General features: G+C 46.6%; 44 non-coding genes across 44 annotated transcripts in view; all 44 read right to left on the bottom strand.

Annotated features, from left to right (window-relative positions):
* LOC125791870 (5S ribosomal RNA) overlaps positions 1-44 on the bottom strand; it is a 119-nt gene extending 75 nt beyond the window's left edge. The window contains exon 1 of the ribosomal RNA XR_007431602.1: positions 1-44. This exon is cut by the window's left edge and continues 75 nt beyond it. This is a non-coding gene — a ribosomal RNA (5S ribosomal RNA).
* A 110-nt stretch (positions 45-154) lies between these two features.
* Positions 155-273, bottom strand: LOC125793018 (5S ribosomal RNA). The gene has a single exon (XR_007432609.1). It is a non-coding gene; the product is annotated as a 5S ribosomal RNA (ribosomal RNA).
* Positions 274-383: 110 nt separating this feature from the next.
* On the bottom strand, positions 384-502 carry LOC125792073 (5S ribosomal RNA). Its single transcript, XR_007431805.1, has one exon. It is a non-coding gene; the product is annotated as a 5S ribosomal RNA (ribosomal RNA).
* A 110-nt stretch (positions 503-612) lies between these two features.
* Positions 613-731, bottom strand: LOC125792555 (5S ribosomal RNA). The gene has a single exon (XR_007432287.1). It is a non-coding gene; the product is annotated as a 5S ribosomal RNA (ribosomal RNA).
* A 110-nt stretch (positions 732-841) lies between these two features.
* On the bottom strand, positions 842-960 carry LOC125793016 (5S ribosomal RNA). Its single transcript, XR_007432607.1, has one exon. It is a non-coding gene; the product is annotated as a 5S ribosomal RNA (ribosomal RNA).
* A 110-nt stretch (positions 961-1,070) lies between these two features.
* Positions 1,071-1,189, bottom strand: LOC125792452 (5S ribosomal RNA). The gene has a single exon (XR_007432184.1). It is a non-coding gene; the product is annotated as a 5S ribosomal RNA (ribosomal RNA).
* Positions 1,190-1,299: 110 nt separating this feature from the next.
* LOC125792940 (5S ribosomal RNA) lies at positions 1,300-1,418 on the bottom strand. The gene has a single exon (XR_007432531.1). It is a non-coding gene; the product is annotated as a 5S ribosomal RNA (ribosomal RNA).
* Positions 1,419-1,528: 110 nt separating this feature from the next.
* LOC125792089 (5S ribosomal RNA) lies at positions 1,529-1,647 on the bottom strand. The gene has a single exon (XR_007431821.1). It is a non-coding gene; the product is annotated as a 5S ribosomal RNA (ribosomal RNA).
* A 110-nt stretch (positions 1,648-1,757) lies between these two features.
* On the bottom strand, positions 1,758-1,876 carry LOC125793015 (5S ribosomal RNA). The gene has a single exon (XR_007432606.1). It is a non-coding gene; the product is annotated as a 5S ribosomal RNA (ribosomal RNA).
* Positions 1,877-1,986: 110 nt separating this feature from the next.
* On the bottom strand, positions 1,987-2,105 carry LOC125793014 (5S ribosomal RNA). The gene has a single exon (XR_007432605.1). It is a non-coding gene; the product is annotated as a 5S ribosomal RNA (ribosomal RNA).
* Positions 2,106-2,215: 110 nt separating this feature from the next.
* LOC125791928 (5S ribosomal RNA) lies at positions 2,216-2,334 on the bottom strand. Its single transcript, XR_007431660.1, has one exon. It is a non-coding gene; the product is annotated as a 5S ribosomal RNA (ribosomal RNA).
* A 110-nt stretch (positions 2,335-2,444) lies between these two features.
* On the bottom strand, positions 2,445-2,563 carry LOC125793013 (5S ribosomal RNA). Its single transcript, XR_007432604.1, has one exon. It is a non-coding gene; the product is annotated as a 5S ribosomal RNA (ribosomal RNA).
* A 110-nt stretch (positions 2,564-2,673) lies between these two features.
* Positions 2,674-2,792, bottom strand: LOC125791644 (5S ribosomal RNA). Its single transcript, XR_007431374.1, has one exon. It is a non-coding gene; the product is annotated as a 5S ribosomal RNA (ribosomal RNA).
* Positions 2,793-2,902: 110 nt separating this feature from the next.
* LOC125793012 (5S ribosomal RNA) lies at positions 2,903-3,021 on the bottom strand. Its single transcript, XR_007432603.1, has one exon. It is a non-coding gene; the product is annotated as a 5S ribosomal RNA (ribosomal RNA).
* A 110-nt stretch (positions 3,022-3,131) lies between these two features.
* LOC125792483 (5S ribosomal RNA) lies at positions 3,132-3,250 on the bottom strand. The gene has a single exon (XR_007432216.1). It is a non-coding gene; the product is annotated as a 5S ribosomal RNA (ribosomal RNA).
* Positions 3,251-3,360: 110 nt separating this feature from the next.
* LOC125792548 (5S ribosomal RNA) lies at positions 3,361-3,479 on the bottom strand. The gene has a single exon (XR_007432280.1). It is a non-coding gene; the product is annotated as a 5S ribosomal RNA (ribosomal RNA).
* Positions 3,480-3,589: 110 nt separating this feature from the next.
* On the bottom strand, positions 3,590-3,708 carry LOC125792024 (5S ribosomal RNA). The gene has a single exon (XR_007431756.1). It is a non-coding gene; the product is annotated as a 5S ribosomal RNA (ribosomal RNA).
* Positions 3,709-3,818: 110 nt separating this feature from the next.
* On the bottom strand, positions 3,819-3,937 carry LOC125792521 (5S ribosomal RNA). The gene has a single exon (XR_007432253.1). It is a non-coding gene; the product is annotated as a 5S ribosomal RNA (ribosomal RNA).
* A 110-nt stretch (positions 3,938-4,047) lies between these two features.
* On the bottom strand, positions 4,048-4,166 carry LOC125793011 (5S ribosomal RNA). Its single transcript, XR_007432602.1, has one exon. It is a non-coding gene; the product is annotated as a 5S ribosomal RNA (ribosomal RNA).
* Positions 4,167-4,276: 110 nt separating this feature from the next.
* On the bottom strand, positions 4,277-4,395 carry LOC125793039 (5S ribosomal RNA). Its single transcript, XR_007432630.1, has one exon. It is a non-coding gene; the product is annotated as a 5S ribosomal RNA (ribosomal RNA).
* A 110-nt stretch (positions 4,396-4,505) lies between these two features.
* LOC125791642 (5S ribosomal RNA) lies at positions 4,506-4,624 on the bottom strand. The gene has a single exon (XR_007431372.1). It is a non-coding gene; the product is annotated as a 5S ribosomal RNA (ribosomal RNA).
* A 110-nt stretch (positions 4,625-4,734) lies between these two features.
* On the bottom strand, positions 4,735-4,853 carry LOC125793010 (5S ribosomal RNA). The gene has a single exon (XR_007432601.1). It is a non-coding gene; the product is annotated as a 5S ribosomal RNA (ribosomal RNA).
* Positions 4,854-4,963: 110 nt separating this feature from the next.
* On the bottom strand, positions 4,964-5,082 carry LOC125792482 (5S ribosomal RNA). Its single transcript, XR_007432215.1, has one exon. It is a non-coding gene; the product is annotated as a 5S ribosomal RNA (ribosomal RNA).
* A 110-nt stretch (positions 5,083-5,192) lies between these two features.
* Positions 5,193-5,311, bottom strand: LOC125792547 (5S ribosomal RNA). The gene has a single exon (XR_007432279.1). It is a non-coding gene; the product is annotated as a 5S ribosomal RNA (ribosomal RNA).
* A 110-nt stretch (positions 5,312-5,421) lies between these two features.
* On the bottom strand, positions 5,422-5,540 carry LOC125793009 (5S ribosomal RNA). Its single transcript, XR_007432600.1, has one exon. It is a non-coding gene; the product is annotated as a 5S ribosomal RNA (ribosomal RNA).
* Positions 5,541-5,650: 110 nt separating this feature from the next.
* LOC125793008 (5S ribosomal RNA) lies at positions 5,651-5,769 on the bottom strand. Its single transcript, XR_007432599.1, has one exon. It is a non-coding gene; the product is annotated as a 5S ribosomal RNA (ribosomal RNA).
* A 110-nt stretch (positions 5,770-5,879) lies between these two features.
* On the bottom strand, positions 5,880-5,998 carry LOC125791302 (5S ribosomal RNA). The gene has a single exon (XR_007431028.1). It is a non-coding gene; the product is annotated as a 5S ribosomal RNA (ribosomal RNA).
* A 110-nt stretch (positions 5,999-6,108) lies between these two features.
* On the bottom strand, positions 6,109-6,227 carry LOC125793007 (5S ribosomal RNA). Its single transcript, XR_007432598.1, has one exon. It is a non-coding gene; the product is annotated as a 5S ribosomal RNA (ribosomal RNA).
* A 110-nt stretch (positions 6,228-6,337) lies between these two features.
* LOC125792306 (5S ribosomal RNA) lies at positions 6,338-6,456 on the bottom strand. Its single transcript, XR_007432038.1, has one exon. It is a non-coding gene; the product is annotated as a 5S ribosomal RNA (ribosomal RNA).
* Positions 6,457-6,566: 110 nt separating this feature from the next.
* LOC125791694 (5S ribosomal RNA) lies at positions 6,567-6,685 on the bottom strand. The gene has a single exon (XR_007431426.1). It is a non-coding gene; the product is annotated as a 5S ribosomal RNA (ribosomal RNA).
* Positions 6,686-6,795: 110 nt separating this feature from the next.
* Positions 6,796-6,914, bottom strand: LOC125793005 (5S ribosomal RNA). Its single transcript, XR_007432596.1, has one exon. It is a non-coding gene; the product is annotated as a 5S ribosomal RNA (ribosomal RNA).
* A 110-nt stretch (positions 6,915-7,024) lies between these two features.
* LOC125793004 (5S ribosomal RNA) lies at positions 7,025-7,143 on the bottom strand. Its single transcript, XR_007432595.1, has one exon. It is a non-coding gene; the product is annotated as a 5S ribosomal RNA (ribosomal RNA).
* Positions 7,144-7,253: 110 nt separating this feature from the next.
* Positions 7,254-7,372, bottom strand: LOC125793003 (5S ribosomal RNA). The gene has a single exon (XR_007432594.1). It is a non-coding gene; the product is annotated as a 5S ribosomal RNA (ribosomal RNA).
* Positions 7,373-7,482: 110 nt separating this feature from the next.
* LOC125792305 (5S ribosomal RNA) lies at positions 7,483-7,601 on the bottom strand. Its single transcript, XR_007432037.1, has one exon. It is a non-coding gene; the product is annotated as a 5S ribosomal RNA (ribosomal RNA).
* Positions 7,602-7,711: 110 nt separating this feature from the next.
* On the bottom strand, positions 7,712-7,830 carry LOC125792303 (5S ribosomal RNA). The gene has a single exon (XR_007432035.1). It is a non-coding gene; the product is annotated as a 5S ribosomal RNA (ribosomal RNA).
* Positions 7,831-7,940: 110 nt separating this feature from the next.
* On the bottom strand, positions 7,941-8,059 carry LOC125791693 (5S ribosomal RNA). The gene has a single exon (XR_007431425.1). It is a non-coding gene; the product is annotated as a 5S ribosomal RNA (ribosomal RNA).
* A 110-nt stretch (positions 8,060-8,169) lies between these two features.
* LOC125793002 (5S ribosomal RNA) lies at positions 8,170-8,288 on the bottom strand. Its single transcript, XR_007432593.1, has one exon. It is a non-coding gene; the product is annotated as a 5S ribosomal RNA (ribosomal RNA).
* A 110-nt stretch (positions 8,289-8,398) lies between these two features.
* On the bottom strand, positions 8,399-8,517 carry LOC125793001 (5S ribosomal RNA). The gene has a single exon (XR_007432592.1). It is a non-coding gene; the product is annotated as a 5S ribosomal RNA (ribosomal RNA).
* Positions 8,518-8,627: 110 nt separating this feature from the next.
* On the bottom strand, positions 8,628-8,746 carry LOC125792652 (5S ribosomal RNA). Its single transcript, XR_007432371.1, has one exon. It is a non-coding gene; the product is annotated as a 5S ribosomal RNA (ribosomal RNA).
* Positions 8,747-8,856: 110 nt separating this feature from the next.
* Positions 8,857-8,975, bottom strand: LOC125793000 (5S ribosomal RNA). Its single transcript, XR_007432591.1, has one exon. It is a non-coding gene; the product is annotated as a 5S ribosomal RNA (ribosomal RNA).
* Positions 8,976-9,085: 110 nt separating this feature from the next.
* LOC125792999 (5S ribosomal RNA) lies at positions 9,086-9,204 on the bottom strand. Its single transcript, XR_007432590.1, has one exon. It is a non-coding gene; the product is annotated as a 5S ribosomal RNA (ribosomal RNA).
* A 110-nt stretch (positions 9,205-9,314) lies between these two features.
* LOC125792651 (5S ribosomal RNA) lies at positions 9,315-9,433 on the bottom strand. Its single transcript, XR_007432370.1, has one exon. It is a non-coding gene; the product is annotated as a 5S ribosomal RNA (ribosomal RNA).
* A 110-nt stretch (positions 9,434-9,543) lies between these two features.
* Positions 9,544-9,662, bottom strand: LOC125792998 (5S ribosomal RNA). Its single transcript, XR_007432589.1, has one exon. It is a non-coding gene; the product is annotated as a 5S ribosomal RNA (ribosomal RNA).
* Positions 9,663-9,772: 110 nt separating this feature from the next.
* On the bottom strand, positions 9,773-9,891 carry LOC125792997 (5S ribosomal RNA). The gene has a single exon (XR_007432588.1). It is a non-coding gene; the product is annotated as a 5S ribosomal RNA (ribosomal RNA).
* Between the last annotated feature and the right edge of the window lie 109 nt (positions 9,892-10,000).

The raw sequence follows: 10,000 nt of genomic DNA, 5'->3' as shown, positions 1-10,000 counted from the left end.
GATCAGATGAGATCGGGCGTTCTCAGGGTAGTGTGACCGTAAGCCATTGCAGAGCTCTCATCAAGACTACTTATGCAACTTCATCTATGTTGGGTTTCAGATAACAAACTAGTAATGTATAACAAGACCATGGTAATGGAAGCAAGAGGGGAAAAGCTTACAGCACCTGGTATTCCCAGGTGGTCTCCCATCCAAGTACTAACCAGGCCAAACCCTGCTTAGCTTCCGAGATCAGACGAGATCGGGCGTTCTCAGGGTAGTGTGACCGTAAGCCATTGCAGAGCTCTCATCAAGACTACTTATGCAACTTCATCTATGTTGGGTTTCAGATAACAAACTAGTAATGTATAACAAGACCATGGTAATGGAAGCAAGAGGGGAAAAGCTTATAGCACCTGGTATTCCCAGGTGGTCTCCCATCCAAGTACTAACCAGGCCAAACCCTGCTTAGCTTCCGAGATCAGACGAGATCGGGCGTTCTCAGGGTAGTGTGACCGTAAGCCATTGCAGAGCTCTCATCAAGACTACTTATGCAACTTCATCTATGTTGGGTTTCAGATAACAAACTAGTAATGTATAACAAGACCATGGTAATGGAAGCAAGAGGGGAAAAGCGTACAGCACCTGGTATTCCCAGGTGGTCTCCCATCCAAGCACTAACCAGGCCAAACCCTGCTTAGCTTCCGAGATCAGACGAGATCGGGCGTTCTCAGGGTAGTGTGACCGTAAGCCATTGCAGAGCTCTCATCAAGACTACTTATGCAACTTCATCTATGTTGGGTTTCAGATAACAAACTAGTAATGTATAACATGACCATGGTAATGGAAGCAAGAGGGGAAAAGCTTACAGCACCTGGTATTCCCAGGTGGTCTCCCATCCAAGTACTAACCAGGCCAAACCCTGCTTAGCTTCCGAGATCAGACGAGATCGGGCGTTCTCAGGGTAGTGTGACCGTAAGCCATTGCAGAGCTCTCATCAAGACTACTTATGCAACTTCATCTATGTTGGGTTTCAGATAACAAACTAGTAATGTATAACAAGACCATGGTAATGGAAGCAAGAGGGGAAAAGCTTACAGCACCTGGTATTCCCAGGTGGTCTCCGATCCAAGTACTAACCAGGCCAAACCCTGCTTAGCTTCCGAGATCAGACGAGATCGGGCGTTCTCAGGGTAGTGTGACCGTAAGCCATTGCAGAGCTCTCATCAAGACTACTTATGCAACTTCATCTATGTTGGGTTTCAGATAACAAACTAGTAATGTATAACAAGACCATGGTAATGGAAGCAAGAGGGGAAAAGCTTACAGCACCTGGTATTCCCAGGTGGTCTCCCATCCAAGTACTAACCTGGCCAAACCCTGCTTAGCTTCCGAGATCAGACGAGATCGGGCGTTCTCAGGGTAGTGTGACCGTAAGCCATTGCAGAGCTCTCATCAAGACTACTTATGCAACTTCATCTATGTTGGGTTTCAGATAACAAACTAGTAATGTATAACAAGACCATGGTAATGGAAGCAAGAGGGGAAAAGCTTACAGCACCTGGTATTCCCAGGTGGTCTCCCATCCAAGTACTAACCAGGCCAAACCCTGCTTAGCTTCCGAGATCAGACGAGATCGGGCGTTCTCAGGGTAGTGTGACCGTAAGGCATTGCAGAGCTCTCATCAAGACTACTTATGCAACTTCATCTATGTTGGGTTTCAGATAACAAACTAGTAATCTATAACAAGACCATGGTAATGGAAGCAAGAGGGGAAAAGCTTACAGCACCTGGTATTCCCAGGTGGTCTCCCATCCAAGTACTAACCAGGCCAAACCCTGCTTAGCTTCCGAGATCAGACGAGATCGGGCGTTCTCAGGGTAGTGTGACCGTAAGCCATTGCAGAGCTCTCATCAAGACTACTTATGCAACTTCATCTATGTTGGGTTTCAGATAACAAACTAGTAATGTATAACAAGACCATGGTAATGGAAGCAAGAGGGGAAAAGCTTACAGCACCTGGTATTCCCAGGTGGTCTCCCATCCAAGTACTAACCAGGCCAAACCCTGCTTAGCTTCCGAGATCAGACGAGATCGGGCGTTCTCAGGGTAGTGTGACCGTAAGCCATTGCAGAGCTCTCATCAAGACTACTTATGCAACTTCATCTATGTTGGGTTTCAGATAACAAACAAGTAATGTATAACAAGACCATGGTAATGGAAGCAAGAGGGGAAAAGCTTACAGCACCTGGTATTCCCAGGTGGTCTCCCATCCAAGTACTAACCAGGCCAAACCCTGATTAGCTTCCGAGATCAGACGAGATCGGGCGTTCTCAGGGTAGTGTGACCGTAAGCCATTGCAGAGCTCTCATCAAGACTACTTATGCAACTTCATCTATGTTGGGTTTCAGATAACAAACTAGTAATGTATAACAAGACCATGGTAATGGACGCAAGAGGGGAAAAGCTTACAGCACCTGGTATTCCCAGGTGGTCTCCCATCCAAGTACTAACCAGGCCAAACCCTGCTTAGCTTCCGAGATCAGACGAGATCGGGCGTTCTCAGGGTAGTGTGACCGTAAGCCATTGCAGAGCTCTCATCAAGACTACTTATGCAACTTCATCTATGTTGGGTTTCAGATAACAAACTAGTAATGTATAACAAGACCATGGTAATGGAAGCAAGAGGGGAAAAGCTTACAGCACCTGGTATTCCCAGGTGGTCTCCCATCCAAGTACTATCCAGGCCAAACCCTGCTTAGCTTCCGAGATCAGACGAGATCGGGCGTTCTCAGGGTAGTGTGACCGTAAGCAATTGCAGAGCTCTCATCAAGACTACTTATGCAACTTCATCTATGTTGGGTTTCAGATAAGAAACTAGTAATGTATAACAAGACCATGGTAATGGAAGCAAGAGGGGAAAAGCTTACAGCACCTGGTATTCCCAGGTGGTCTCCCATCCAAGTACTAACCAGGCCAAACCCTGCTTAGCTTCCGAGATCAGACGAGATCGGGCGTTCTCAGGGTAGTGTGACCGTAAGCCATTGCAGAGCTCTCATCAAGACTACTTATGCAACTTCATCTATGTTGGGTTTCAGATAAGAAACTAGTAATGTATAACAAGACCATGGTAATGGAAGAAAGAGAGGAAAAGCTTACAGCACCTGGTATTCCCAGGTGGTCTCCCATCCAAGTACTAACCAGGCCAAACCCTGCTTAGCTTCCGAGATCAGACGAGATGGGGCGTTCTCAGGGTAGTGTGACCGTAAGCCATTGCAGAGCTCTCATCAAGACTACTTATGCAACTTCATCTATGTTGGGTTTCAGATAACAAACTAGTAATGTATAACAAGACCATGGTAATGGAAGCAAGAGGGGAAAAGCATACAGCACCTGGTATTCCCAGGTGGTCCCCCATCCAAGTACTAACCAGGCCAAAACCTGCTTAGCTTCCGAGATCAGACGAGATCGGGCGTTCTCAGGGTAGTGTGACCGTAAGCCATTGCAGAGCTCTCATCAAGACTACTTATGCAACTTCATCTATGTTGGGTTTCAGATAACAAACTAGTAATGTATAACAAGACCATGGTAATGGAAGCAAGAGGGGAAAAGCTTACAGCACCTGGTATTCCCAGGTGGTCTCCCATCCAAGTACTAACCAGGCCAAACCTTGCTTAGCTTCCGAGATCAGACGAGATCGGGCGTTCTCAGGGTAGTGTGACCGTAAGCCATTGCAGAGCTCTCATCAAGACTCCTTATGCAACTTCATCTATGTTGGGTTTCAGATAACAAACTAGTAATGTATAACAAGACCATGGTAATGGAAGCAAGAGGGGAAAAGCTTACAGCACCTGGTATTCCCAGGTGGTCTCCCATCCAAGTACTAACCAGGCCAAACCCTGCTTAGCTTTTGAGATCAGACGAGATCGGGCGTTCTCAGGGTAGTGTGACCGTAAGCCATTGCAGAGCTCTCATCAAGACTACTTATGCAACTTCATCTATGTTGGGTTTCAGATAACAAACTAGTAATGTATAACAAGACCATGGTAATGGAAGCAAGAGGGGAAAAGCTTACAGCACCTGGTATTCCCAGGTGGTCTCCCATCCAAGTACTAACCAGGCCAAACCCTGCTTAGCTTCCGAGATCAGACGAGATCGGGCGTTCTCAGGGTAGTGTGACCGTAAGCCATTGCAGAGCTCTCATCAAGACTACTTATGCAACTTCATCTATGTTGGGTTTCAGATAACAAACTAGTAATGTATAACAAGACCATGGTAATGGAAGCAAGAGGGGAAAAGCTTACAGCACCAGGTATTCCCAGGTGGTCTCCCATCCAAGTACTAACCAGGCCAAACCCTGCTTAGCTTCCGAGATCGGACGAGATCGGGCGTTCTCAGGGTAGTGTGACTGTAAGCCATTGCAGAGCTCTCATCAAGACTACTTATGCAACTTCATCTATGTTGGGTTTCAGATAACAAACTAGTAATGTATAACAAGACCATGGTAATGGAAGCAAGAGGGGAAAAGCTTACAGCACCTGGTATTCCCAGGTGGTCTCCCATCCAAGTACTATCCAGGCCAAACCCTGCTTAGCTTCCGAGATCAGACGAGATCGGGCGTTCTCAGGGTAGTGTGACCGTAAGCAATTGCAGAGCTCTCATCAAGACTACTTATGCAACTTCATCTATGTTGGGTTTCAGATAAGAAACTAGTAATGTATAACAAGACCATGGTAATGGAAGCAAGAGGGGAAAAGCTTACAGCACCTGGTATTCCCAGGTGGTCTCCCATCCAAGTACTAACCAGGCCAAACCCTGCTTAGCTTCCGAGATCAGACGAGATCGGGCGTTCTCAGGGTAGTGTGACCGTAAGCCATTGCAGAGCTCTCATCAAGACTACTTATGCAACTTCATCTATGTTGGGTTTCAGATAAGAAACTAGTAATGTATAACAAGACCATGGTAATGGAAGAAAGAGAGGAAAAGCTTACAGCACCTGGTATTCCCAGGTGGTCTCCCATCCAAGTACTAACCAGGCCAAACCCTGCTTAGCTTCCGAGATCAGACGAGATGGGGCGTTCTCAGGGTAGTGTGACCGTAAGCCATTGCAGAGCTCTCATCAAGACTACTTATGCAACTTCATCTATGTTGGGTTTCAGATAACAAACTAGTAATGTATAACAAGACCATGGTAATGGAAGCAAGAGGGGAAAAGCATACAGCACCTGGTATTCCCAGGTGGTCCCCCATCCAAGTACTAACCAGGCCAAAACCTGCTTAGCTTCCGAGATCAGACGAGATCGGGCGTTCTCAGGGTAGTGTGACCGTAAGCCATTGCAGAGCTCTCATCAAGACTACTTATGCAACTTCATCTATGTTGGGTTTCAGATAACAAACTAGTAATGTATAACAAGACCATGGTAATGGAAGCAAGAGGGGAAAAGCTTACAGCACCTGGTATTCCCAGGTGGTCTCCCATCCAAGTACTAACCAGGCCAAACCCTGCTTAGCTTCCGAGATCAGACGAGATCGGGCGTTCTCAGGGTAGTGTGACCGTAAGCCATTGCAGAGCTCTCATCAAGACTACTTATGCAACTTCATCTATGTTGGGTTTCAGATAACAAACAAGTAATGTATAACAAGACCATGGTAATGGAAGCAAGAGGGGAAAAGCTTACAGCACCTGGTATTCCCAGGTGGTCTCCCATCCAAGTACTAACCAGGCCAAACCCTGCTTAGCTTCCGAGATCAGACGAGATCGGGCGTTCTCAGGGTAGTGTGACCGTAAGCCATTGCAGAGCTCTCATCAAGACTACTTATGCAACTTCATCTATGTTGGGTTTCAGATAACAAACTAGTAATGTATAACAAGACCATGGTAATGGACGCAAGAGGGGAAAAGCTTACAGCACCTGGTATTCCCAGGTGGTCTCCCATCCAAGTACTAACCAGGCCAAACCCTGCTTAGCTTCCGAGATCAGACGAGATCGGGTGTTCTCAGGGTAGTGTGACCGTAAGCCATTGCAGAGCTCTCATCAAGACTACTCATGCAACTTCATCTATGTTGGGTTTCAGATAACAAACTAGTAATGTATAACAAGACCATGGTAATGGAAGCAAGAGGGGAAAAGCTTACAGCACCTGGTATTCCCAGGTGGTCTCCCATCCAAGTACTAACCAGGCCAAACCCTGCTTAGCTTCCGAGATCAGACGAGATCGGGCGTTCTCAGGGTAGTGTGACCGTAAGCCATTGCAGAGCTCTTATCAAGACTACTTATAAAACTTCATCTATGTTGGGTTTCAGATAACAAACTAGTAATGTATAACAAGACCATGGTAATGGAAGCAAGAGGGGAAAAGCTTACAGCACCTGGTATTCCCAGGTGGTCTCCCATCCAAGTACTAACCAGGCCAAACCCTGCTTAGCTTCCGAGATCAGACGAGATTGGGCGTTCTCAGGGTAGTGTGACCGTAAGCCATTGCAGAGCTCTCATCAAGACTACTTATGCAACTTCATCTATGTTGGGTTTCAGATAACAAACTAGTAATGTATAACAAGACCATGGTAATGGAAGCAAGAGGGGAAAAGCTTACAGCACCAGGCATTCCCAGGTGGTCTCCCATCCAAGTACTAACCAGGCCAAACCCTGCTTAGCTTCCGAGATCGGACGAGATCGGGCGTTCTCAGGGTAGTGTGACTGTAAGCCATTGCAGAGCTCTCATCAAGACTACTTATGCAACTTCATCTATGTTGGGTTTCAGATAACAAACTAGTAATGTATAACAAGACCATGGTAATGGAAGCAAGAGGGGAAAAGCTTACAGCACCTGGTATTCCCAGGTGGTCTCCCATCCAAGTACTAACCAGGCCAAACCCTGCTTAGCTTCCGAGATCAGACGAGATCGGGCGTTCTCAGGGTAGTGTGACCGTAAGCCATTGCAGAGCTCTCATCAAGACTACTTATGCAACTTCATCTATGTTGGGTTTCAGATAACAAACTAGTAATGTATAACATGACCATGGTAATGGAAGCAAGAGGGGAAAAGCTTACAGCACCTGGTATTCCCAGGTGGTCTCCCATCCAAGTACTAACCAGGCCAAACCCTGCTTAGCTTCCGAGATCAGACGAGATCGGGCGTTCTCAGGGTAGTGTGACCGTAAGCCATTGCAGAGCTCTCATCAAGACTACTTATGCAACTTCATCTATGTTGGGTTTCAGATAACAAACTAGTAATGTATAACAAGACCATGGTAATGGACGCAAGAGGGGAAAAGCTTACAGCACCTGGTATTCCCAGGTGGTCTCCCATCCAAGTACTAACCAGGCCAAACCCTGCTTAGCTTCCGAGATCAGACGAGATCGGGCGTTCTCAGGGTAGTGTGACCGTAAGCCATTGCAGAGCTCTCATCAAGACTACTCATGCAACTTCATCTATGTTGGGTTTCAGATAACAAACTAGTAATGTATAACAAGACCATGGTAATGGAAGCAAGAGGGGAAAAGCTTACAGCACCTGGTATTCCCAGGTGGTCTCCCATCCAAGTACTAACCAGGCCAAACCCTGCTTAGCTTCCGAGATCAGACGAGATTGGGCGTTCTCAGGGTAGTGTGACCGTAAGCCATTGCAGAGCTCTTATCAAGACTACTTATGCAACTTCATCTATGTTGGGTTTCAGATAACAAACTAGTAATGTATAACAAGACCATGGTAATGGAAGCAAGAGGGGAAAAGCTTACAGCACCTGGTATTCCCAGGTGGTCTCCCATCCAAGTACTAACCAGGCCAAACCCTGCTTAGCTTCCGAGATCAGACGAGATTGGGCGTTCTCAGGGTAGTGTGACCGTAAGCCATTGCAGAGCTCTCATCAAGACTACTTATGCAACTTCATCTATGTTGGGTTTCAGATAACAAACTAGTAATGTATAACAAGACCATGGTAATGGAAGCAAGAGGGGAAAAGCTTACAGCACCAGGCATTCCCAGGTGGTCTCCCATCCAAGTACTAACCAGGCCAAACCCTGCTTAGCTTCCGAGATCGGACGAGATCGGGCGTTCTCAGGGTAGTGTGACTGTAAGCCATTGCAGAGCTCTCATCAAGACTACTTATGCAACTTCATCTATGTTGGGTTTCAGATAACAAACTAGTAATGTATAACAAGACCATGGTAATGGAAGCAAGAGGGGAAAAGCTTACAGCACCTGGTATTCCCAGGTGGTCTCCCATCCAAGTACTAACCAGGCCAAACCCTGCTTAGCTTCCGAGATCAGACGAGATCGGGCGTTCTCAGGGTAGTGTGACCGTAAGCCATTGCAGAGCTCTCATCAAGACTACTTATGCAACTTCATCTATGTTGGGTTTCAGATAACAAACTAGTAATGTATAACATGACCATGGTAATGGAAGCAAGAGGGGAAAAGCTTACAGCACCTGGTATTCCCAGGTGGTCTCCCATCCAAGTACTAACCAGGCCAAACCCTGCTTAGCTTCCGAGATCAGACGAGATCGGGCGTTCTCAGGGTAGTGTGACCGTAAGCCATTGCAGAGCTCTCATCAAGACTACTTATGCAACTTCATCTATGTTGGGTTTCAGATAACAAACTAGTAATGTATAACAAGACCATGGTAATGGAAGCAAGAGGGGAAAAGCTTACAGCACCTGGTATTCCCAGGTGGTCTCCGATCCAAGTACTAAGCAGGCCAAACCCTGCTTAGCTTCCGAGATCAGACGAGATCGGGCGTTCTCAGGGTAGTGTGACCGTAAGCCATTGCAGAGCTCTCATCAAGACAACTTATGCAACTTCATCTATGTTGGGTTTCAGATAACAAACTAGTAATTTATAACAAGACCATGGTAATGGAAGCAAGAGGGGAAAAGCTTACAGCACCTGGTATTCCCAGGTGGTCTCCCATCCAAGTACTAACCAGGCCAAACCCTGCTTAGCTTCCGAGATCAGACGAGATCGGGCGTTCTCAGGGTAGTGTGACCGTAAGCCATTGCAGAGCTCTCATCAAGACTACTTATGCAACTTCATCTATGTTGGGTTTCAGATAACAAACTAGTAATGTATAACAAGACCATGGTAATGGAAGCAAGAGGGGAAAAGCTTACAGCACCTGGTATTCCCAGGTGGTCTCCCATCCAAGTACTAACCAGGCCAAACCCTGCTTAGCTTCCGAGATCAGACGAGATCGGGCGTTCTCAGGGTAGTGTGACCGTAAGCCATTGCAGAGCTCTCATCAAGACTACTTATGCAACTTCATCTATGTTGGGTTTCAGATAACAAACTAGTAATGTATAACAAGACCATGGTAATGGAAGCAAGAGGGGAAAAGCTTACAGCACCTGGTATTCCCAGGTGGTCTCCGATCCAAGTACTAAGCAGGCCAAACCCTGCTTAGCTTCCGAGATCAGACGAGATCGGGCGTTCTCAGGGTAGTGTGACCGTAAGCCATTGCAGAGCTCTCATCAAGACTACTTATGCAACTTCATCTATGTTGGGTTTCAGATAACAAACTAGTAATTTATAACAAGACCATGGTAATGGAAGCAAGAGGGGAAAAGCTTACAGCACCTGGTATTCCCAGGTGGTCTCCCATCCAAGTACTAACCAGGCCAAACCCTGCTTAGCTTCCGAGATCAGACGAGATCGGGCGTTCTCAGGGTAGTGTGACCGTAAGCCATTGCAGAGCTCTCATCAAGACTACTTATGCAACTTCATCTATGTTGGGTTTCAGATAACAAACTAGTAATGTATAACAAGACCATGGTAATGGAAGCAAGAGGGGAAAAGCTTACAGCACCTGGTATTCCCAGGTGGTCTCCCATCCAAGTACTAACCAGGCCAAACCCTGCTTAGCTTCCGAGATCAGACGAGATCGGGCGTTCTCAGGGTAGTGTGACCGTAAGCCATTGCAGAGCTCTCATCAAGACTACTTATGCAACTTCATCTATGTTGGGTTTCAGATAACAAACTAGTAATGTATAACAAGACCATGGTAATGGAAGCAAGAGGGGAA

This window comes from Astyanax mexicanus, unplaced genomic scaffold (genome assembly GCF_023375975.1).
Source record: "Astyanax mexicanus isolate ESR-SI-001 unplaced genomic scaffold, AstMex3_surface scaffold_36, whole genome shotgun sequence".
NCBI classification, from domain to species: Eukaryota; Metazoa; Chordata; class Actinopteri; order Characiformes; family Acestrorhamphidae; genus Astyanax; species Astyanax mexicanus.
The sequence above is the reverse complement of the archived record's forward strand: the minus strand, read 5'-3'. Positions and strand labels throughout refer to the sequence as shown.